The sequence below is a fragment of the Alexandromys fortis genome, unplaced genomic scaffold (genome assembly GCF_014885135.2).
Source record: "Alexandromys fortis isolate MF-2015 unplaced genomic scaffold, M_Fortis_MF-2015_v1.1 scaffold_86, whole genome shotgun sequence".
Taxonomy (NCBI): domain Eukaryota; kingdom Metazoa; phylum Chordata; class Mammalia; order Rodentia; family Cricetidae; genus Alexandromys; species Alexandromys fortis.
In genome coordinates this window covers 418684-442501 of record NW_026067965.1, presented here as the reverse complement: position 1 = coordinate 442501, position 23818 = coordinate 418684, and the positions used below count along the sequence as shown (strand labels likewise).

The following is a 23818-nucleotide window of genomic DNA, read 5'->3' as shown; positions in this document are numbered from 1 at the left end:
CCTAGGACACTTTAGTCAGCCCAACACTAACCCGGATAACTACTTGTGGAAATCTGTCCCCACAAAGCTGCTCTTGTCACCAGCTAACCAAGCACACCCATGAGGCACTCAGGAGGAAAGGCTAGTGTGGGAACCAACTCAGAGAAGTATCCCAAGACTGAAAATGGTTACCATCAGCTTTGTCGGCTTGTGAGGCACCTAAGAGATCCATGAAGAGCGCACTCTTTGCGTGTCTGAGGGTGTTTCCAGAGAGGATTAACTACAGGGTTGGAAAACCTACTCTGAATATAAAAAGCATCTCCCCAAAGTCTAGATGACTGGATGGATAAAAGGTAGGAAAGGAGAATGTCAGCATTTTCTCTCCCCTGTTCCTGGACACCATGATGTGAGGCACATGCCTTCACACCCTCCATGCCAAGATTGTCTGCTCAGATATTTCCGTCGCGGTCAAGAGACAACTATGTCTGCCTCTCTGTCTTTGTACACACTTTCTTCCCCACTGGTCCTTGCTGCGCACCACACGCCCGTGTTTGCGCTCTGTGCGCTAGAACCCAGTTCGCGAGCTTCGGGAAAGGGGGCTGGAGGTTGAGAATACAGACGCAGGGACAGACAGAGACACACAGACCTTCAAACACTGATACCAAAGCCCCAAGAATCTCCCTTTATTGTGTTCAGGGGCAGATTATATAGGGATAGCCACGCCCCAGCCAAACACACCAGAAACCATTCCCCTGCCACCAGGAACTCCTGAAGGTCTCGTGCTCAGAGCAGCTGTAGGCACTCAGGTCAGGGGAAAACAAGTTGTTTACAAGAAATTCAGGATCTGGGGGCTCACTGCTCCCAACAGTCCTAACCTCCTCTTCCATCTTTCCGACTGCCTCATTCTTGATTGCATGTCACTGGTGCCTTTCAGTTGAGATCACATCTTTTGCTTTCCCTTTGGGACCCAGCCTTGGCCCTTTCCTTGTTCCCATTGCCTACCCTGCCCAGCCCAGGGAGAGCTCAGCAAGATGCACTCTGGTTCAATGGAAGTCTTCTTTCTGGAAGTCACACCTCTGATTCCTGTAACGTGCCACTGATAGGAGAGAGTCTGGCCTGCAGAGCTAGCTCTCCAAGCACCTTTACTTTCCTTAACATCAGCCTATTTGACTCTGATGTGGGTTTTCCTCGAAGTCCAAGGCCTTTGCCCAAAAGCAGGACGAGTGCTTTTGAAGGACAAAGTTTTGCTCGTGTGGGGAGGGAGCTCCTTACCCATGACCCTTGGCCTTTCTTCATTCCACTGGGAGCAGAGCTATTGCCTTCTCTAGCCCTCCTTCCTTCCTCCCATCTCGGCAGCTTCTTCCAGGTGATTCCACGGAGCGGAGGCTTCTGGGCGCTAAGATCTGCTTGCCAAAGCACACCTCTACATACCCAGTTCTTGACGTAACCAGGGGCCATGGCGGTCACCACACATAATCTCACTGGCTGTGTGGCTTTTCTCTGCCACCTCTGCCCGAAGTGGGTGCGCTGACGGCTCTGACTTTGATGGGAAGAAGTAGGAGATGCTTCTGCGATGTCATAGAAACAAGAAAAGCTCCGCATGACAAAACCTTTTTAGAACTTCGTGCCAGGGAAAAAGCTCATTTCCTCAAATAAAAGTTATGCTTCTGCCTTTTAAGAAGGAAAATAACAACGTGAACTCAGTTTTTGTCCCCCCCCCCCCCGGGGACAGTGCGCCAGGAGTAATGACAAAATTGGAGGGGTTCCAGCAGCAGGCTGGTGGTCTCTGATAGTGTCTCCGGGGAGCATCTTTTTGTCTGCTTGGACCAGAGCCTCTGCCACTCCCTGCCTTCACATTGGCTTCAATCTCTGCAGGAAAAAAAAAAATGACCATAGGAGTCCTAGAAGCCCAGGAAGACCCTGGAGTTCAGTAGGGTGTAAGAGGGAAGTGGCGCAAGCATTCGTGACATTCACCAGTCCCTACCTTAGCGGATGACCTGGCGGACGAGTATGAACAGTGAGTGAGTATGAAAGACAAGGACATCTGCCTGTATTCGAGAAGGCCAATGTTTCACAAGCTCAAACTCTGTGTAGGATGGAAATGAATTGACTTTCTTCCCCCTCTTCAGCTCCAGCAGCGGAGACAATGGCAGCGGAAACAAAGGCTGTTTGAATAGCACCTTGCTTGGTGGTGAGCGTCGGCTTAGACGCTGCTGGGGTGACAGAGGTCATCTGGCATCCTGGCCCCCACAACAGCAGGGAAGAGGATTAACACGCCGCTTCCCCAGTGCCACAGTGTGAGCTGAGGGCCCCCAGCCCCTTCCTCCTAATGAGGGACTCCCAGGCTATAGTCATTTTCCTTGTTAGCGCTTTCTCTGGGGGCACAAGTTCCCAGAGCTCCAGTCTCTTGCAAACCTCACGGTTCCCCCTTCTCCTGCTGTTTAGCCTTCAGAAAGCTTTAGTAACCAATGCCCTGCATTCGCTTCCTGTAGCTGCAGCTCACAGAGCAACTTCTGTAGTCTGGACCGCATGCTGACTGACAAATCTTCCTTCTGTGGGTCAGGGGAGCACTCAGTCCCTGCCTACACTTGTTGAAGAGACTTCGTCAACTAAAAGAGCTTCGTCCCAGGGTCTTGGGGATATCTATTGCCTCACCTCTGCCCTTCCATTGAGAACTGAGGGAGAGGGGGGATGCCAGTGGTTGGGCTAAGTATCATTTTTTTTCTCCCATACTGTTACCAACTTCCTCTCCATGGGACCAGCTCCATAAACTAAAAATAAGTTTCTTCATGACTTGGAGAAATTAAATGTGTTGATTTTTGGTGCTTGAGGCTTGCATTAGGGTTCAGAAGCATGGGATTCTTGGCCGAGAAAGAACAAAGCAGGAACCTCTCTGGGGGGGAGAGATTGGGAAGATTTGCCCCCCTAGTTTCCCTGAACATGGCTATGCTGGCTACTAAATATGAAGATCTATTCTGGGGCCTCCCCTCTCTATTTTCATATCCTCTGTTCACATGGCACTCTGATTCCAACCAGCACGTCTCAGGCCTTTCTTTTCCTTGGCTGTGAGAAAGTAAATATTAGTAAAGGTCTGGGCCTGGCTTCTGCAATGCCAATTGTCATCATGGGGACTGTCACCACACAGCTTCCTGTCCTGATTCATTCCACAATGAGATACAGAGGATGTTTACATATGTCTTGCCAAGGAAAAAGCTGTCTCCTTAGATATATATGTATAACTTTTTAAATAATTTACTTTTAGCTTAAAGCGTAAGTCAAGGAGTATGGTGGTTTGAATGAAAATGGCCCTCACATGTGCATATATTTGAATACTTAGTTCCCATGTTGGTGGAACTATTTGGAAAGGATTAGGAGTCTTGTGGCCTTGTTGGAGGTAAGATACTAGGGGTGGGCTTTGAGGTTTCAAAAGACCTACACCATCCCCAGTGTCTCTCCCTTTGCCTTCTTTTTTGTTTGTTTTTATTTTTATTTTTTGTTTTGTTTTGTTTTTCGAGACAGGGTTTCTCTGTATAGCTTTTGAACCTGCCCTGGAACTCACGCTGTAGACCAGGCTGGTCTCAAACTCACAGAAATCTGCCTGCCTCTGCCTCCCAAGTGCTGGGATTAACAGCGTGCGACACCACCACCCAGCATCCCTTTGCCTTCTACTTAGGGATCGGGAGGTAAGTTTTCAGCTGTTCCTGCTTCCATGTCCTTGCTCTGACAGCATGGATGTTAAGCCTCTGATAGCAACTTTGTTTTGTGTGTTGCCTTGGTCATGTGTTTTATCATAGCAATAGAAATGTAACTAAGACAAGGATGGCTGTTCATCACCGTTGTTGTATAATTCTAGTTTGTTTGTTTGTTTTTAATGCTCAAAGAATTTCTGACCCATTTGTTAGCAGGCACTCCTTCTTCATTTCCTGCCAGATCCGGGTGACCACTCACTCATCTAGTTTATGTTTCTGTTATGAATCTTCCTATAAATGGAATCTTACTATGCAAGAAATGTTGCCGCTTCCTATCTGGCTTCTTTCACTTACTGCAGTGTTTTTCAGGTACATTTATGGTGTATTGGGGGGAAGTGTTGATAACTCCTTCTTAATGACTTCAGAACGTTCCATTGTACAGATATGAAACGGAATGAAATGTATGCCCTGACAATGTTGAAGCGTGCATGGGCAGCCCGTATATTGCAGTTCTGTTGAACTTGTCCGTATTGGGTTTCATGGTCTAAGTTGATGAGGATGACTGATCAGGTGTCTTATACTATATTTTAATTTTCCATTTATTAGTTGATGGTCATCTGATGTGGTGGTTATTCTCATAAACAGCAGGGTTTAGAATCACTAGGAGATAAGGTTCTAGGCACACTTGTGAAAGACAACAAAAAATACAGAAAATTGGTACCAAGAAGAGGGACTGTTACTGGGATAAATCTTACCTTGTGATTCTTAGGCTTTTGGAACTGGTGGAGAGAAGAAATGCATAAGCATTGGAGACTTTGGGCTGGAAAAGTCCCTGAATGCTTCCAGGAGAGCTTATTAGGCAATTCTGATAGGAATTTAGAAGGCAAGAATTCTAAAAGACAATGCTGACAGTGAGACTCATGAGGTTTGGTGGGGAGCAAGAACTCTGTGTAGAACTAGGCAAGGAGCCACTTGTGTGACAGACATCCTGGCAAAGACTCTGGCTGCTCTCTGTGTCCTGAGAGCTGGAGTCAGGCTGAATTTGAAGGCAATAATCTAACTCACTTGGAGGAGGAAGTTTCAAACAGGAGCGTATCTAAGCTGTGGCATGGTTGCTGCTCACTGCTTACACACAGGTTTACAGTGAGAGACAGTAAAAACTGGAGAGGGAAGGACAGGAAGGGAAAGAAGGTGTGTGCAGTTTAAAGTTTCAGACAAGGAGGGTGCAGGTGATGACACATTTGTAATTGTTAAAAGTATTAGAAATATTAAAGAGAAGTGTAACGTTTGGGAGAGCTGGAAAGATATTGTGAGGATAAGACTGTACCCATCAAGGCTTTGCTTTGTGAAAATGCTAAACTCAGGTTGTTGCTTAATGGGTTCCCTGACCTTCAAAACCCCTGTCCCTGGAAATGTGCTCTAGGTCAGCACACAGAGGCTGATGATGCAACTATGTTTCAAGCCAGATGCAACTATGTTTCAAGCCAGATGCAACTATGTTTCAAGCAGGACGCAACTATGTTTCAAGCCGGTCGCAACTATGTTTCAAGCTGGATGCAACTATGTTTCAAGCAGGATGCAACTATGTTTCAAGCCAGACACAATTATGTTTCAAGCAGGACGCAACTATGTTTCAAGTAGGCCTGGTGCCACCCTTATCTGGCAGCAAAACTTGGCATCTTCATTGTCTTACTTTGCCAGCTTCTCTTTGCCCTGGTTTTGTAGGCATGAATGATTAAGGGGATTGTGGAATCTTACTCCACAGTTTTACAGAGCCACTGAGCGTTGGAGATGGCAGGACCATGGGGCATCCACAAAGGGAAGCTTTAAACTTGGAGTGGCGTTGGCCCCAAGGAAAGACCCTGTGTGCTACAGGCAGAAGAGCTGAATGAGAAAGGAACCCAGACGATTCCATCATGAACTCCAAATGCCTGACATGGAACCACAGGATGCGTGCCCTTCTGGGTTTAATGCAGATCTGATCATTCTTTCTGGGACCCTGTTCTTCCGTTGTAGATGGGAAAGTTTACTCAATGCCATTATATGTTCAAAGTAATGCATGTGTATGTTGCATGAATAAATATGTGCATGTGTGCACATGGATACAGAAGTCATATGAGAGTGGGTATCTTGTATAGAAAATGCTTTTACCTGCTGAACCATCTTTCCAGTCCATGTAACTTGTTCTTTGCTTATGTAGTGACTCACAGAGATTTCCTGAATCTCAGAAGAAACTCAGCACTGATACTCTTAAATAGTTTAGGATCTGTTACAGTCTATGGAGTCTTTTTGTCTTGGACTGAATGCATTTTTTTCCATTATAAAATGGCCCTAAGACTATAGCGACAAAGAGAGGAAGGTTATGGCTTAAAGTGTGCATGTCATTTGACAAGGGGTAGAGTTGCCATGGTTAATGTTGTCAACCAGACAGGATCTAGAGTCATTCAAGAAGCAAATCTCTGAGCATGCCTGTGGGAGATTACCTAGATTAGGTTAATTGGGGCAGAAAGGCCTCCTTTAACTCCGGGTGGTGTCATTCCATTGCCTGGGGTCCTGGACTGAATACGGAGACACGTGAACGAGGGCTAGCATTGTCACTTTGCTTCTCGATGGCAGACACAATGTAGCCAGCGGCCCCAGGCTTCCCACATTTCCTCAGCACCATGATGGACTACCCCTCAAATCAGAAGCCAGAATAAACCCTTTCTCTTTTGTTTCTTTGATCAGGATATTTTATCACAGAGACAGGACAAATAGGGAATACACCTGGGTGTTCCTCCTCTCGGACAAAGATGAATAGCGCTGCTGTGAATGCTCATCTAGACAAGCTCCTGTGTGGAGAAGCTCTCAGTTTTACTGGGCTGGGCTTGCTGAGAGGAACTAGACCAAGTGGGAACCTGAGCAGTGAAAACTCAAGATCAGGATTGGTGGCATGTCAGAGGTCTTATCTGGTGGTTGCGATGCCTGGCCAATCTGTTCCTCTGACCTCAGACATGGGTGTGAGTGTGGAGGACCATGTATCTCTATACACAGTGCTCAGCTTTTTAATGTCATCACACAGTAAGCTAGGGAGGTGATTGAGAGGGTAAAAGTGCTTGCTGTGCAAGCAAAAAGACCGGAGTTTGAATCTCCAGAAACCACAGAAAAGCCAGACAGGATCATATGTGCGCATAGCCTAAGCATTGTGGGGCAGAGACAGGCGATCTCAGGAGCCTTCTGGCCAGTGAGCCTAGATGAAACAGGAAGGAGCAGCTTCAACGAGGGGTCTTATTTCAAAATTTAAAGTAGAAAGAGATAGCCTGACATCTTGTGCTGGCCTAGGCGCGCATGCTTACCGGCACACACTTGTGTATATATCACACACACACACACACGCACACACACACATGCACACACATACACTCAAAAATAACTAAAAAACCACACAAATAAATGTCAGTCCACAAAATCTCCTGGGATAGGAATTGTCACAAGGTCTTGTTATTCATTTTGTCCTTTAGAGCATCCAATTTTCTCATGTGTGATAGTTAATCGTGATTGAGGAATACCTAGACATGAGTGAACCACACCTTGGGAGGATCTCTGTGGGTGTTTCTAGGGAAGGTTAACTGAGGTGGTGTCTTAGAGCTTCTTTTGCAGGGACAAACACTACTGCTAAAAGCAGCTTGGGGAAGGGAAGGCTGCCTTCCACTTACAGCTTTCAAATCACACAGAATCACTGAGGGAAGAGGAACTCAGGGCCAGCGTCTGCAGACAGAAATGGGCAGAGACAATGAGGAACACTGCTTACCAGCTCACTCAGCCTGTTTTCCTATTCCACCTAGGACCCCCGGGCCAGAGATGGTGCAACCTACAGTGGACTGGGCCTTCTCACATCAGCTGTGAATGAAGAAAATGCCCTATAGACTTGCTCTAGACTGAGAGAGTCCCTCTTTCCCAAATGACTCTAGCTTGTGTCAAGTTGACATAAGACTAGCCAGCAGGGGTGAGGGAAACACCCCGAATGTGGGCAGCACCATCTTGGGCTGAAATAAAAAGGGGGGAGAGGTTGACTCGGAGATGGCTTGGTGGGTAAGAGTGCTTATTTCTCTTGCAGAAGACCTGATTTGGCTTCCAGCACCCACATTAGGTGGCTCCCAGCTGCCCGTAGCTCCAAATCGAGGACACTGGACGCCCACTCTTCTGGCATCCATGGGCACCTGCACTCATGTGTACATACTGACCTGCCGTAATGAAAAAGAATTCTTAAAAAGATGTGTGCATGTATATGCATGTGCATGTGTGAGTGTGCATGAGTGTATGTATGCATGCGTGTGTATATGCACGTGTGCATGTATGTGCATGTGTGAGTATGTATGTGTATGCATGTGCGTGCGTGCATTTGTGTGCATTCACGTGCATATGTGCGAGTGGGCGGGGGCAAAAGCATACCGAGAACTGGCATTTTCTCTTCCCTACTTGTGGGTCCTCTAAGCAGGAATCCTTATGTTCTGCTCCTAAGGCCATGTTTTCCTCACCACGATGGACTATGTCTCCTCAAGTTGCCACCAAAATAAAGTCATCCTCCCTTAAGCTGCTCTTGTCAGGTCTTTGATCAATGCCCTAGTGGGGAAAATTGCAAAAAAATTGGTAAACTGTGTCTAGAGCTCACAGTATGATATGAGGAGAAATCAAAAATGTCACCACCTTCTTTGGACCCCCTGACATCCACCTACATGTGGCCTAGGCCATGAGGAGGACCCGGTAGTTGTGCAGGCCCACACTCCACTGGGTTGTAAGCACAACAGATTTCTCGTGTAGAGTCTCTGCTGTTCCTAGGGCCATGTTTCCATGTGTCCCAGTGAGACCCTCATGCTGGTGGATGAGTCCAGCTAGCTGCTTCCCGGTTGATGCCGGACACAGTGGGGTTTTTTGGCCTGCATGATTTCCTGAAGACTGGCAAGGTCCAGTGTGTTTTAGCTTAGCTGGAAGAAATCTGAGGCTCTGGCAGGCCTGGGACTCCTTCCCACATGTGGCTGATGGTTGGCACTGAGTGGCCCGTGGGTGTGGTGGGAATAGGGTGTGAACTCAGTTGGCCACCATGTTCCCTCCTTGCCATTTGACACTTATTTGTTGCTTTTCCTGATATCACTGAGATTATATATATATATCGAGACAGGGTTTCTCTGTGTAACAGTCATGATTGCCCTGGACTCACTCTGTGGACCTGGCTAGCCTTGAACTCACAGAGACCCGCCTGCCTCTGTGTCCGGAGAACATGTGCCACCACCACCTGGCTGAGATGACTGATTTTGAGAACTTCTGGAACTACTTTCCCATCTCTTCCTTTGTCTTCCTTCCCATGGCATGAGCTGCCATACAGCGTGTTTCTATGGACCTTCTGCAAGCTGGCCCTTCCTTAACACAGTGATGCCCAGTCCCTGCTGCGTATCACTGAGGATTCTTTTAAATTCTATACCCTGGGTGCATCAAATCACGACTTCCAGAGCCTCATAAAGCAAAAGGAAGCTAGAAAAAACTCTCTAGTGGAGGGAGAAGCTGAGGGATGAAAAGCTGTGGTCTACAGCACTAACTGATGCCCATGTTGAAAATATCCCATCAGTGGCTACCTTCAAACCGCTCCTATGTCTTCACTGTCCAGGGCTGACAAGAGGCCATCAGGAGTCAAACACCACACATTGCTCTCACCCAGTAGGTTAAGAGCCTGATGCCAGCTCGATAAGCTATTATGGTTGTGGTGAGTTTTGAATGCCTATTACTTTTATTTTTAATAGAATGTTTAGCTAATTCTGTGTTTCTATAATATATAATTTTAAAATAATAACTATACAGGGGCTAGAGAGATGGCTCAGTTGTTTTAAAGCACTGGCTGCTTTTGCAAAGGATCTAGATTTGGTCCTAACAATCACCTGGAACTCCAGTTCTCATGATCTGGCACATTCTTCTGGTCTCCTTGGGCATCTGCACACACATAGAGCACACATATACACACTTAGGCACACCCACATATGCAAAAAAATCATGAAATTTTCTTGCTATTTCTCCCCCCTTTGGATGGGGTTTTAGATAGTCCAGGCTGACCTTGAACAGCCAATGTAGTCGCGGTTGGCTTTGAACTTCGGATCCCCCTGATCTCCCACTTGTTGAGCTCATAAGCCTGTGTCACCATGCCTAGTCTGTGTGGTACTGAGGGTTAAACCAAGGCCTCACGCATATCAGACAAATATTCTATTAACTGAGTTAAAACACAGATCACTGTTGTTGACTCAGAAGGTCTTAGGCGGGCTGCTTTTAACAAGTCCCCAGGTGATGCTATTCCTGCAGGGAGATTGAAGGTATGCCAACACCAGCCTTCAGTGTGCTTCCCTTCACAAATGGGCCGTATTTCTCTCCAAAGAGTCAGCCCTCACTCCTGCTTTGAGGTGGTAATCCCTCCCAGGGGACAGCAGGCATGACAGTTGGCAAATGCCTACACACAGTGCTGGAACCTGAAGATGATGCGGTGGCTCTGAATCCCCCAAAGTGCCATGCACCGCGCCCCCGTGTCTGCGCTCTGTGTGCTGGCACCCAGTTTGCGAGCTTTGGGCAAGGGAGCTGGAGGTGAAAATACACAGACAGAGAGGCAGCAACACGGGCCATCCTTGGATTCCCCAAGAACACCCCCTTTATTGTGTCCAGGGGCAGATTATATAGGGATAGCCACGCCCCAGCCAAACCCACCAGAAACCACTCTCCTGCCATCAGGAACTCCTGACGGTCTCGTGCTCAGAGCAGCTGTAGGCACTCAGATCAGGGAATTACAAGAAATTCAGGATCTGGGGTCTCACTGCTCCCAACACTAAAGCAACCTTTGAATCCTCACAGTGCCCTTCTCCCATCCCAGCCCCAACATCCAGGGCAACATGTAAAAAGAGGAGGGGATGGCAAACAGCAGGGCTATTACCAGGTTCCTAGGGACAGCACGAGTGTCTGACTGACATCACTGTAGAAGCAGACTAGTTGTCGGTGGACCAGGAGTTGAGGAGTGAAAATGGAGTATAGAAAGCGAGGTTGCTTTTTGGCCTCCATGAGCAAAAGCTAAGGAAAGTCAGAGGCTAGGTAGAGTTTTCCAGAGGATAGCCAGGAGGAGGTATACTCCCATACTAGATCTATATGTCCATAGACCTATCTTCTGTCATACAATTCTGCCTCCTGCATGATGGAGGCTGAGAGGCCCCACACGGAGCAGGAGACCCAGGAAAGTTGCTGGTGTGGCTTAAAAGCCTGAAAACTGAGACCCTTGGCAGTGAATCCACACGTGACGGCCAGCGGCACTGAGGGCAGGAGATTGTCATTCTGGTGGCATCTCGTAATTTTGATTTGCATTGACTTAATGGCAAACACTGTTAACTACCTCTTCATCTGCCAGGAATATCCTTTCTAAAAAAAACAATTTGGCAGTACATGTCAAAAATTACTAAATGTGCATATAATTTTATCATAATACCTTGATTCTGGAGTTCACTCCAAGAAACAATTATGGTTGGCTAAGAAGCCCTTTGGAAAAGACAGTCACCTTTGTAGGAGGCAGGTAGGTCCTTGTTCTTACAGATAAGGAGTAGATAAACTAGAAACGTCAAAGACACAGGGTTATCTATTCAAAGGAGGGATGTATTCTACCCAGAAGGCTGGGCATGAATGGATGTGGCTTAACAGTCTGGTGACTTTTGTGCTATCTATATGGGGCAGGACACACTGGCTCCCTAAGACCCTTATCTTTTATCTCAGTCAATCTATAGCTCTATCCCTCCCCCAGAACCTTATCAGGAGCTTTGTTTACTTTGAGCCTTTTCCCTCAGCTAATCTATAGAATCTAACTTTATGAAAAATGTCATTTGTGTTTTGCAAGAATGTCCATGTATTCTTGTCTTAAGGTTTGTTGTGTACACAGGATTAAGTTAATCATTATCAGGAAACTTATTCCCAAATTGTGCTGTGCTTAAATATGCTTGAAATAAACTACCTTGTGTCAGACTTTTGAAGTTTGAACTAACACTGGCTACTGACTCATGTTCCCTGACTTCCCTCTTGCCTCTCATGGATTGACACTCTGTTGGCTGCGCTGTTTGCAGAGACCCCCACACAACATATTATGTAGCAGTGGCGGTTTCTGTAAACAAAAGTTCAGTCATATGGGGCGAGCTCCTAAGAAATAATGTCTTCCAGATATAACAAAGACACTACAGTTATTAACTCTGGTAACCTTCATAAGACCTGTATAAGATCAAGCCAATCAACAGTCCAGCCTGGATGAGGAGGGGCACGGAAGGGTCCACTCTGAGCTGAGGAATTATTTATCATTAATGGCTCCTGACAGTCAGTTTCCTCAGGGATAGTCCTTGACAGGTTTCCCATACTCCAGTGGGTGCCCAACATCCGAGCACACAAGGACAATACTGATTAGACTCAGTGTGTTACTAGAACTTAATGGGCAATTGGGAGAGGAACGTGGTTGGAAGTCCAGGAGGAGTTGAAGGAGGAAGAAAGGTAATTGTAATCAAAATATATTGTTTATATGTATGACACTCTCAAGGAATAAATTAGAACATTAAAAAAGTCCAACCCCTGAGCATTGATTAAATGAATCCATTCATGAAAGGCAACCTGATAAAAATAATTGGAAATAATTATATGAAGACTAATGACATGGCTGAATGAAAACGCAGACTATGAAAGATAAAACCCTAAATATATTTAAAAATGTATAAATATATGGAGAAGGAGGCTCTAAAGACACAGCCCAGAATATTAACAGTGAAATAGATATAGAAAAACAAGTGGGCAGTGCATCGATCCTTCCAAAATAAAAATCCCCAACAGGATTACTATGTGATTCTGGATACGGTAAAAAAAAAAAAAAAATTAAAATCAGGGTTTCAAACAGATATCTGTAGACTGTGACCCTGACAGCATTATTCACCATAATCAAAGGGTGGGCATAAACTAAGGTTTTGTCCCAAGTGCTTTATGATGTAATCCATATGCCCCAACTCATACACTTAACACACAGAATAGTTTTAGTGTAATCCTAGGGTTTGACACCATCCCCATAATCAGTTTTAGAAAGTTTTTGATGCTTCAAAGGAAGCTGTGAGCCTTTATCAGCCACTCCTCATTTCTTCCTACCTAGTCTTGAGCCCTGGACAAGAACTGGGCACTTTATACATCTTTGTGTCAAAGGATAGAAGATCTGGCAAGTTGCTATCACTTAGTTAAGTATTTCCAAGGTCTGGATGTGGTGTAGTGTGTATTAGGATAGTATTATTTCTATGCATAAATATATATTGTGCAGATTTATTCGTCTGTTTATTAGTTTGTGAGCAGTTTTGGCATAGTAAATAATGCTGCTATGAGCATTCTTATACAAGGTTTATTTGTTTGTTTGTTTGCTTATTTATTGATCTATTTAGTGAGGATGCCTGTTTGATTTTCTCCATCATACATTAACTATGTTTATTTGAAGAACTATTGGATCTTTTTTAAGTGTTTGCCATCGACCACTCTCGGCAGCATTAAACAGATTTGGTTTTTGCTTTTAGGTCTTTGATAAACTTTTCAAAATTACATTTTTTTTCAGTGTGTGTGTACAAGCAGGCATATGGGCGTGGTGTGTGTGTGTGTGTGTGTGTGTGAGAGAGAGAGAGAGAGAGAGAGAGAGACAGACAGAGAGAGAGAGAGAGAGAGAGAGAGAGAGAGAGAGAGAGAGAGAGAGGTGCTGCTTCTCTCTTTCCTTCCTATCCATTTTATGAGCCTGGAGATTAAAACTCAGGTCATCAGGCTTGGCTATCTGCTGAGTCGCTTGGCAGGCTCTGGTAAATTTTGTTGAGAAATGGTATTTTCTTTTCCTTTTACCTGTGGGTGTCCAGCTGTTCCTTTACGATTTGCCGAGAAGCCCATTCTTTCTCTCCCGGATTGGTTTCTTCTCATCTCTGTTCTTGTCCGTTCATCTATGTGTTTATCCTATTCCATTTCCAAACTTGGATTACTGTAGCCCCGGAGCGGGCTTAAGATCGGAAAGTCTGAGCCTGTCAGCACGGTCTGTTTTAAAGACATTCTTCCTACTTTGGGTCCTTTGAATTTCTGTACCAGCTTTAGAATTCATTTGTTGACTTCTGCAAAGGAGTCAGCTGCGATATTCAGGCATCATACCGAATTGTTTTCTTGTTTTGCTTTATAAAAATCTTTTTATAGTTTGAGAATTTATAGATGCACATAATGTCTTTTGGTCAAATCCATCCCTAATCCCACCCTTCTGATTCCTTCTTTATTTTCCCCTCCCCACCCTCAACTTCCTGTGCTTTGCTCTATGGGTATGGGGTAGGACCAGCTACCGGAGCATGTGTCTCTCCAGGAGCACATTCTTAAAGAAAACTGAGTTTTGTTCTATGAGCAGCCATCAGTTACCGCTAGTTCCTCAGCTAGGGGCGGAGCTTCATGAGCCCCTCTCCCTTCCACGCTGGGATTCCGGATGATTTCATCTTTGATCTTATGCATATAGTGATAACCACTGTGAGTTCATGTGTGTAACAGCCCTGTGCACCACACCAGGCACACAGGCCAGTTTGGTCTGTGTTGTCATCTAAATAACAGTGGGTCTTTTAATCCATAAACATGGTTGTCTCTTGATTGATTTAAATCTTCTATAATTTCTTTCAACAATAATTTTCTTTTATGAGTTATAGATTACGTAGTGATTTCCTGCCTTCATATAAGAAATTGCAGTAACTTTCTTCCCCATTTCCTTCTCCCATCCTTTCTCCCAGTGGAGCCCCCTCTCCTCAATAACCCCCCCTCTTCCTCTCATAGCTTCTTCTTGTGTTTCACCCACTGAGTTTAGTTTCCTGCCCTACCTCATCCATTTTTGGGTTGTAAATTATAGAACTCTTTTGTTAATGGGCACATTTTTTGTGATAGGATATGAAATAAAATAAAGTATAACATTTTCTATTTTAAGGTATCATTTGGTGTCATTAAGAGCATCCCCATGGCTGTTATGTTATGTTATGTTAAGCGTGACCTGCTTCCATTCATCCAAACGAAACTCCCTTCCATTAAGCAACAACTTGCCCCTGCCTCCTCCTCTGAGAGCCTAGAAGCAAGAGTCCCACCTTCTGTCTCTAGAATTTGATCGCCCCAGATCCCTCGCGAAGAATCATACAATTCATGGTCTTGTAAGCAGAATGTGATCAAGCTGTCACAGTCAGACTCGAGTGAGCAGAGCCAGGAATTAGATCTTCAGGATGTGCTTTACTTAGAACAGTCAGTCTGAGAAGACGGTGGATTCCCATCCTAGAGATCTAATTCCGTCTCTATCTCCAGGCAGCAGACTCTCCAGGGAGGAACGACTGGGAGGAACGAAGGCAGCCATCAGCAGTCCCGTAACTCAGTCTTGCCCCTCTGGTCAGGTAGGGTGGTCAGCCATTTTCGAGACGTATGATGTCTTGGTTTCTCATGCTATCTATCCTTGGACTCTATCCTCAGTCAGTGCCTGGGCTCAGGCAACCTTTGAGACCCGAGTCAAGTTAGGTTCCACTGGCATCAACATTGTGCTCCTCCAGGGTCATCAGGGGAAGGGGGGCTTTCAGGGGAGGGCCAACGCACAACAGACCACGAAGAGGTGTGTGCTTGCTCAGCTAGGGATTTCTACAATCTAGAGTACAACTGTGTCTTTATAATAAAGAACCTGAAAATGCTCCCTTCTGTTCTTTCTGTCCTCTGTCCGGCTTTTATTTGTATGTGTTTGTTGCACATAGCGCAGTGTCTTCAAGGTTCATCCACACTGCAGCACGTGGCAGCATCCCTTTCCTTCAAAAGGCTGCTATCACATGTGTCCGCGGTTTCATTTACTGTAGATACTTGGTTCATTGCCCCTGTTCGGTTCTTATGAGAAACACAGTGTTAACATGGATGCGTATGTGTCTATCTGAGTCCTACTTTTAGTTCTTTTGGATGAATCCCAGAAGCAGAGTTTCTGAATCATCTGGTGACTCTTTTTAATTTGGGGGTTACAGATAATTTTAATGTGCCTTTTTTTTCTGTTTTTTGATTTACGGTGTGATGATAGACATTATTTTTTTAAATAATAACGATGTGAATACAGTCTGTATAGGAAGAACAATGGTTCTGCCACCCCTTCCTCCATCTCTCGGGATCTGCGGACCTGCTGTGTTTACAGCAGAGCCAATACATGTTCCTTGGAGTTATTTCATGATCATGTGGTGACTTATCTCCTTCCTTCTGCGGCCTCGTGAGCCACAGCAAGTACCCTTGATGTCTTCTGTAGCAATAAGGCTTGGCTCTCGAGTGTTCTGCAATCCCCACCACCACCACCACCACCACCACCACTCAGTGCAGAGGCGCTGACCTCCCTCAGCTCTGGACACTTCAGCTATTGACGCTCCAACAGTGTGGTCTTCCTTTTCCCAGGCAGCGCGTAAAATGAGCAGGGCCGAGTTCAACGGAGAAGCCTAGCTGAACAAGCCAACACGCAAATGAGAACAAGAGCCCGGGGACTTTCCTAAGACAATCAGAGGATCTGGAAGAACAATATTTAGCAGAACTCAAAGCTTCCCCTCCCACATTAAGACAACAACTTGGAGCAGATGACTTAAAATATTTAAAACCCACTTTAGTGTTAATCCAAAAGAGGTGTTTTTTTGTTTTTTTTTTTTTTTTTTTTTTTTTTTTTTTTTTNNNNTGTGGTGTTTGTGGGTGGGGGGTTGGGGGGTTGTGTTTGGGGGTGGGGTGTTTTTTTTTTTTTTTTTTTTTTTTTTTTTTTTTTTTTTTTTTTCCTCATCATAGTTCCAGACAAGGTACTCAGGAATGGAATTCGAGAGATGTGTTGTGGACAGCAGCTCTCATTGCAAGGCAGGTGTTCTAGCCACCCTTGTGTGGCCTCCTTTCCACCTTTGGCAGGTCCCCTCTATCACCCATCCCTTCTCTTGGTTCCATCCAGCTCCCCAACTGCGTCATTTCCTGTGGCATTGCCGCTGTCCCCCAAGTCCTCGGGATTTGACTGAGTCCTCTTAGGAAATCAAGCTACCGACATTTGCCCTTTGGTAAAAGTGAGTCAAGGCTGGAGGGCAATCGTCAGACCTTCCTCTTCTGCAGGCCAAACTTTCCAAGGGCTGACACCACAAAGTTCAGATGCAAACGGAAGTGACCGGGCTCTGGCCCCCGGCCAAGGGTGGACTGAAAACAGGAATGGAACTGTAGGGAAGAAGCCACAGAGCCCGGATATACAATGTTTCCAGAGGAGTCATCTTGGCCTTAAGTCCCAGATGGCCCAGATTTGAGCTTGGGTCAAGAAGCTCCAGCTATTACAAAGACCAATCTCTCACATCCTAGCTGACAATGGAGGCTGGTAAACATTTCAGATCAAAGACCTAAATCTTGTTATCTCTTGTGACTCTCAAACTAAGAGTATATATGTATTAAATATTCCAATTAAATATATACACATATAGTTTTATATATTTGTGAATATATTTAATTTAAAAAATATATATTTATATACATGTATATATATTCAATTTAAAAAGAAAAATATACTATTGTGCGCATATGCGTGTTCTTTTGCATGTGAGGTGTGGAGAGGTATATATGTTCCACGCTGTACATGTAAAGAGGACAACTTTGAGCCAGTTCTTTCCTACCTTAATGTAAAGCCCAGGAATTAAACTCAAGTGTCCAGGTTTGTACTCCAATTTCCTTTATCCACTGAGTCACGTTGCAGGTCCAACAGCAGTTTTCAAACTATTAAAATCGTTAATGGGAGTGGAGTTTTATTCTGGGAAAATTGGGAAAATGGGGCTATTCTAGAGGTGAATGGCAGCAACACTTTCACAGACTCAAGAATGCTGACTTTCGACCATCCATGACCAACCCATAGCCTGTGAGCTACATCCAGCAAGGACAGCTTGTAATGTGGACTGCCACAAGATTGCAAACTCAGCTATGTTTTCTCTCCTTTCTCTGTCCTCTCTCTCTTCTTACTAGCTAACTCTTACATCTTAACTTAGCCCATCTCCACTAATCTGTGCATCACCACAGGTCGTGGCCGACCAGCAAGGTTTCAGCCCATCTGTCTCTGGTGGCAGCTCCATGGCTCATGGCTTCTCTTACTCTGCCTTCTTTCTCCCAGCATTCACTTTAGTTTTCCCCACCTAGCTAAGTTCTGCCTTGTTATAGGTCCAAAGCAGTTTCTTTATTCATTAATGGTAATCACAGCATACAGAGGGAAATTCCACACCAGACCACTTAATTAGAGTGGCCATTCTTCATTTTTTTTTAAAAAAATGTAATTTTGAGAGGTAAGAGAGAGGACGGGGGGGGGGGGGTCCTGTGTGTGAGTCCTGGTGCGCATGTGGATGTCAGATGATCACCTTTGGGAGTCAGTTCTCTTCTCCCACCTATGGGTGCAGGGTCTTTCATGTTTCTGTGATGCTGTGTACTTCAGCCTAGCTGTCCCTCAAGCTTCCGGGTGACTCACTTGCCTGGGCTTCCCAACCTACTGTAGAGATCTCAGGATTACAGGCACATGCTGCCGAGTTTGACTTTTAACATGGGTTCTGGGGCTCAAACTTATATCACCAGGCCTGCATGACAAGCACTTTGTCAGCCACTGAGTCATCTCACAGGCCCATGACTAATCATTCTTCTAGTCTCGAAAAGAAAAGAAGATCCAGGTTCAGTCCCACGTGAGAAGGACTTGCCCCATGGGGAATTTGGACACTTGTTCAAGACAAATTTTACATGAACAAGCATGGTTGGGATGATGTGCACCCCCCCGACACACACTCCTTACACTCATGATCAGACTCCAAGGCTCCGTTCTGAACCATGGTTATAGCCCCAAGGCCGAAGACATCTTCAAAACCTTATTGCTTCCCTGTGGAAGAATAGTCATGTGAGGTCTCAGGGTGAGAGCTAGGCTCTGTGGTTGGAGCAACAGGCAGTTTGGAGGAAGACTGTGCTTACACTGCGCAGAGCCGGAGAAGGCTATTGTAGGAAGGAGTACCGCTTTAACAGGAGCCCAGCGGGAAGGGAGAGAGCCGGTTGTCAGAGGGTCTCTGGGTGATGGGATTCCATCAGTCAGAGGACTCACAGGTCAAGGGTCAGGGTGAGAGAAGAGTATGGACTCTGAAGCCAGAGCACAGTGTTCAAATCCCGGCTCTGTCACTTGCTAGCCATTTGGCTAGGTAAGATGAAGCTCCTTTCTCACTTCTATACAATGAGAATGGTGATCGCTACCACACTAAGATGCTACAATTACATTATAAGATAGCATTACATTGTAAGAAACTGACTGTCATGTCCAAAACTCGACAGTGAAATTTCTTTCTTTTTAAGTTTTATACGTACGAATGTTTTGTTTACATGCACGTCTGGCCATCACATGCACGTTTGGTGCCTCCAGTGGTTCTGGATCCCCTGGAACTGGAATTATAGGTGGCTGGAGACTGCCGTGTAGGTGCTGGGATTCAAACCTGGATCCTCGACGAGAGCAATAAGTACTCTTAATTGCTAAGCCACCTCTCCAGCCCCTCTCTCTGTTTGTAATCATCCATTTCTAAACTGTCTGAGGGCGGGAAATAAAGGACATTAAACAAACGGTTCTCACAAGCACTCAGGCAGGTGGTGGCCATCCAGGGTGTGAGCCTTCCCCAAGACCCGTGACATACTGCACTCTTTATTTCTAGTCCCTCAAACTGCACAGTTCGGGAGGGCTGGGCCAAGAGGAAACGCTGCCACATGCCAAAATGACAATGTGTTACAGATGATGATTTGTAGGGATTCGGGAAGCAGAGGATGACACTCTTAACTTGTTTTTCTATTCCTGTTTAATGGTTTACAAAACTATTAATCAAGAAGCCCGTTTGGCTGAAAAACATCGGTGATGAGTAGCCGACACCAGTTTCTGTCACACTGGCCCTTTGCTGGTGGTTTCAGGAGTTCGAGACCAGATGACTTAGCGGTTGAGCTACTGTGGAAGGGATTTCACAAGCTGCGGGCTCTTTCTACTGCCTTCCACACACCAGGACTTGTTTAAACAAGCACAAGACAGAGATAAGATTCCTAATAGTCATTTTAATCCATTTCTCCTACAGGGTGCTTATGAGACTTTGATGAAGCAAGGTAAATTGGATACTGTCACTGTCCCTCAGGATAGCTTGTCATGAAAAATATTCAGGGGTTGTTTCAACGTCAAGTAGCAACAGCCCTATATCAGAACGACAGTGTGAGGGAGTTCAGAGCAAAAGCAGCCGACCAAACAAGGGTGTCATCAGAGGTAGCTTTCTGGAGGGTGAGGTCACTGGAGCTATAGTGTCCTTAACTAAGGCTTTAAGTCTCAGATGTAAAAGCTACTGCAGGGGCAGAGACAAAGGAAGCCAGAGACAGGCGGTCTGCTTAGTGGCCAAGTGAGGGTTGGGAGGAAAGGATTCGCTGGCATCCAAGTTGGAGTCTAGTGGGGCCTTAAAGGAAGGTTCTGGACGCCATCAAATAATTGCAGACTCTCACGTAGGGAAGTATAAAGTAAGAAATACAGGCCAGTCTGATTTCCATTTAAAAAGGATTTTTAAGGCGCGCGTGTGCTTGTGCGAGAGAGAGAGAGAGAGAGAGAGAGAGAGAGAGAGAGAGAGAGAGAATGAATGTGGGTGCCCGTGAAAGCCAAATGAGGTTATTAAATGCCCTGGTGCTAGCGTCACAGCCAGCTGCTTCAATGAGGTGGGCTGGCCAGCCACCTCCTAGGATCTGACTGTTTTCACCCCCTGGTTATTTATTCAGGTTCTGGGGATTTGAACCTAGGTCCTCATGCTTGACCCTCCCTTCTTCCCCAGCCCTACACTTTCATACAACTGTCATGCAGCCAGTTCACACAAGCATCTTCGGGAACATATGAGTAAACATGTGTGGCGCCTATACTTCTAGGCAATAGGGGAGAATCAGGTTCAATAAATAACCTTGCAGGATCAGTAGTGGGTATATGTATTTGTGACAGCGGTCCTACAGAGATGTAACAGAAAGGTCTATTCGCCCCAGCTAGGGAACCGATGGCAGAGCAAAGCAAAGATACAACTGAAATCCAGCTTGTGAAGCAATAAGTATATTAGGATTGCTTAGTGAAGTATGGGAAAAGGGGCCGCTTAAAGAAGCAGGAATGAGTTAAGTGCAGTTGTATGGGTGAAGATTCATTAAAGACGGCACCCTGGGGACCTCTGCAGGGCTTGCCAGCAGCTTAATAGTCAAGGAGTCTCTTCTACACAGTTGTGCTGATCTGAGTCTCCTCAGCAGGGCTTACTGCCTTTATAACCTCGAGTAGGGGGAGATCTTGTATATCTGCTAAGTTTTAGAGAATTACTGAGACTTGTGAGTTGTTTACTCCCTGAGTCCTAACCGCATTCCTTTAGAACGTCTCAAATCTTAGTGAACTTTCTCCCAGGACGGAATGTCCCAACTCAAGAGGGAATTGATATACAGCAATTTTGGCTCATGATTGGTAAAAGGGGCATGGCTAAAAGCCACTGAACACTTAAATCAACTCCTGTTTATTCTACTGTCTGCTAGGGGTAGATAGAGCCTATTCCTGCTTTTTAAGTAGAGTAAGACAAGGAAAAGTAGGGAAGAGAGTAAAATATCCATAGCTTCATACTAAAATTTTCTTCATTATGTAAGTTACTAAAGATATTTCTTAAGCTTTTTTCTTGGACTGAATAATTTTTGCAAAATAAATTCTGGGTATGGGTGAACAAGTTTTGCTGGATATACATATTAGTTTCCATGACTTGTACTTAGAGAAAATCCTATACTTAGAGAAAGTCAGAAACTTGCAATGATCTTCTCTAAGCCTCCTGTGACTCCATCCGAGCCTACAACGCTACATGGCTGGGCTCATATGACCATGTAGTGAAGGGCAGTATACAAGTTTAATTTTGGCTTTGTAAGACAACTGTGGGACACCACAGGCTCATCCCATGAAGCTGAGCCTGGCTGTACAGAGAGAAGTTAGGATCACTGGCTAGACAGTCCTCAAACCAGCAATGATTTGACTTGCCAGTTTTCAGCCCTAAGATGGTACAAAAGCCACATACAGGGGCTGGAGAGATGGCTCAGTGGTTAAGAGCATTGCCTGCTCTTCCAAAGGTCCTGAGTTCAATTCCCAGTAACCACATGGTGGCTCACAACCATCAGTAATGAGGTCTGTCACCCTCTTCTGGCCTTCAGGCATACAGACAGAATATTGTATACATAATAAATAAATAAGTAAATAAATAAATAAATAAGCCACATACATTGGAAAGAAGATGTACTTTTCCAGAAACCATATACTGATGCTATGTGCCCATTTAGCCACTCCCTTCTTCACTATGAGGACACCATTCAATAGACTGCACTTTATTATAAAGTGAGCTTTGTGTTACACGACTTTGCCAAACTCTAGCAGTGTCCTGAGCGTCCTTAAGGCGGGTATGTCATGCTATGATGTTCAGTAGGTTAAATTTATTAAACACATTTTTATTCATCATATCTCAACTAGCAGGCTTATTTTAAATCCCTAGAAGTCAAGGAGTATCTGTGCATTATTGGACTATCTACTGATACAGGAAGTGACCCGAGGAGTCTCCCCCCTCCCAAAAAAAACCCCAATACATATATACATACACACATGTATTTGTTTTTACTTCTTTTGTTTTAACCTTCCTTTCTTCCTGACTTCCTTCCTTCCTTTCTTTTTTTTTTTTTATTAGACAGGATTTCACTATCTGGCTGTCCTGTAACTCTCTCTGTAGACCACACTAACCTCAAACTCATAGAGATCCACCTGCCTCTGCCTCATGGGTGCTGGGATTAAAGGTGTGTGCCACTACACTTTGCTTAAACTTTATTTCTAAATAGATGGGAAATAAGTAATTCCATCAAGCTCCCAAGAGAAACTTTTTCTTCTGTGAAAGTTTGCTGGGACACCAAACCTGTCAATCTTTGCAAACAGCTTCACCATCGTAAGCAAGGTTACCTTCACTTGCTCCTTGCAGGCCTGGCCTCTATACTTCTGAGGCAGAGCCTTTGGGGAACCTGCATTTCCCTGTAGGGGATGTATGTGCCTCGAGAACTCTCCTATCACCCTTTCCCATGTACTAGGATTGTCCTGCCAAGTCTGTCTAGCTGTCAACAGCTGATGCATGTGTGTATATGGAAGCATGTTTGTGTAGATCCAACAGAGGCCTTGAGATGTCATTGTCCCCAGGTTTATGGGAGACTCCTATGCTGAGTTGCTACTGTCCTCAGAAGATGAGTCACAGAGGCAAGAGAGAGGTGATGGGAAGTGGGCAGAGACTAGAGGCGTGTTGCCACATGCCTTGCTGCTATAAGAAGCTGAAAGAGACCAGGACCCTGCAGTCTGAATCAACCCTGCAGTGCCTGGGCTTCTGGCCTCTGTTTTCCAGAATAGTGGGAGAATGAATATGTTTGCTTTGTCTGAAGCTGCCCAGCTTGTGCTGACGTGCTAGACGGCAGCTGGAGGGGAGGAAGACACCAGCTGCTGCTCTAAGACGACCCCCTGGGCACACAGGTGGAGAAGGGTGCACACTCCCTCCTCCTCAGAACTCTGGAATCATTTACACACACACACACACACACACACACACACACACACACACACACACACATCTAGATTCCCCATGAGAAAACATGGTATTTCTTTCTCCGTTATGGTTTCTTGGCCCACCTCTCCCGCTTTTATCCGTCTTTCAGCTCCCTAGAAGTAGCCCTTCTGGTCAAAGGGGAATAACAGGCATGGATGTTTAAGTGGAGAAAGGAATGAGAGGGTAGAGTGGAAGAGGGAGTATGTGTCTGAGAGGAAAACGCTAAGGGGGTTTGAAAAAGCCACAGGCTGGTCTTGAACTCACAGAGATCCGCCTATGTCTGCCTCCTGGTGCTGGGATAAAAGAATGTGTTCCAGCCGGGCGGTGGTGGCGCACGCCTTTAATCCCAGCACTTGGGAGGCAGAGGCAGGCGGATCTCTGTGAGTTCGAGACCAGCCTGGTCTACAAGAGCTAGTTCCAGGACAGGCTCCAAAACCATAGAGAAACCCTGTCTTGAAAAACCAAAAA

The 23818-nt window shown here is 45.4% G+C and overlaps 1 long non-coding RNA gene across 5 annotated transcripts in view; it reads right to left on the bottom strand.

The window, feature by feature from the left end:
- LOC126508665 (uncharacterized) overlaps positions 1-23818 on the bottom strand; it is a 72650-nt gene that overhangs the window by 43234 nt on the left and 5598 nt on the right. Inside the window, exon 3 of one of the 5 annotated variants that reach the window (XR_007593927.1) lies at positions 1533-1848. The exons of 3 other annotated variants lie outside the window; for them this stretch is intronic. This is a non-coding gene — a long non-coding RNA (uncharacterized lncRNA). Of the gene's footprint in view, positions 1-1532; positions 1849-12375; positions 16179-23818 lie in introns of those variants that run through there. One more of the 5 variants, XR_007593925.1, reaches the window with a different exon arrangement.